We start from the raw sequence: 1,514 nt of genomic DNA, 5'->3' as shown, positions 1-1,514 counted from the left end.
CTGAGAAAGATGCCCGAGTGGCGAGGGGAGAGGTGAGCCTGTGCTGGACCGCGGGATATCCCCTTCAGGGATGAGGATTTGCCACCAGAGAAGCTGGAGGTGATGCCAGCAGAGATTGGTTAAGTCTAAGTTGAGCAGAGCAGCCCGTCCGAGGCCCTGGCTCTCCACGGCAGGGGCTGCATCCAGTGCGGGAGCAACTGGAAACCAGTTGCCATGGGTCTGGTCAATTCAGACCCCTATGGACCCCAGGTGTGTCAGACTCCTCTGTACTCTAAGGGGCTTTCAGTGGCTGATTCTTGGGAAGGAGACCACCCAACCTCTCCTCCCAGGGGGATTCCAGGCTCCGGGCTTTTGGGTTAGCAGCTGTTACCCTTTGCATCACTCAGGGACCTGTCAGGACCACCAGGACCATGAAAGGCCAGGCCGCGCCTCTCCCCAACCTCAGCACTGTCCTGAAGAGTCAGCCCCGCTCCAGAATCTCCCCAAGGGTCAGCTGCTTCCTCAGTTGAGCCTCTGCCTCTGCCTAGCCCCACTTCCTTCCCTTCTCTTTTGCAGCACTGACCCCAGGACACACCTTGGTCAACCCCTACACGCCAGCCCCCAGCTCCGTTGGCTTAATTGGCTTCCTAGGAGCCCCGCCTGCAATAGTGATGTCGTGGTTACAATTTGGACTGGTAACAGGAGGTCAGCAGTTTGAAACCACCTAGGGAGAGATGGAGCTTTCTACTCCCACAGAGTTGCAATCTCAGAAACTCACAGAGGCAGTTCTACCCTGTCTTCTAGGATCGCTATGAGTCGGCTCATAAGGAGCCCTGCTGGTGGGTCTTTACTGTAGAGCCCCCACCCACAAGGTCAGCCGTTTGAACCTACCAGTTGCTCCATGGGAGAAAGTCGAGGCTACCTGCCCCCATAAAGATTTATAGCCTTGCAAACACAATGGGGCATGTGAGTCAGAAGTGACTCGGCAGGGTCTCTCTCGAACCAGTTCAAGATGTATTGGGGGTGTTCAAACCTAGAAGGTTCCCAGAGGCACAACTTGAGCCCTACCCAGAGTTGAAAAGTCTTGAGCCTAAGCAGGTGGCCCTGAAGTGCCAGAGGCTACCAAGTGCAGTGCCTGGCCAGGTGAGTTAGGCTGGGTGGTGACTTACTGTACGGAGGTAATTCACCTTGACACCCCTCCCAGGTGACAACACATCCAGAAACACCCAGGACCATAGCTGCCATTGTGTAACCTCACCAGGGCAGATTACGAATGAGGAAACTGACTCAGCGGGGGCGGAGAATGGTGGGCAATCAAATTCTACCCTGGGACCTTCCGGTGGTAAAAATTAGCCCTCAACATTCCACTGGAACTATTCCACAAGGCTTCCTCTCATGGACTTTGGACAGGTAATCAGGGAAATTAGTCCTTGGCAAAGGACATCATGCTTGGTAAAGTATAAGGGCAGCCCCCCCACCCCCCCAAAAGGAAGACACTTTACAAGATGGATGGACACCGTGGCTGCATCCCTGGC

This window comes from Echinops telfairi, unplaced genomic scaffold (assembly GCF_000313985.2).
Source record: "Echinops telfairi isolate 266 unplaced genomic scaffold, ASM31398v2 ScPeMD7_29;HRSCAF=101, whole genome shotgun sequence".
NCBI lineage: Eukaryota > Metazoa > Chordata > Mammalia > Afrosoricida > Tenrecidae > Echinops > Echinops telfairi.
The sequence above is the reverse complement of the archived record's forward strand: the minus strand, read 5'-3'. Positions refer to the sequence as shown.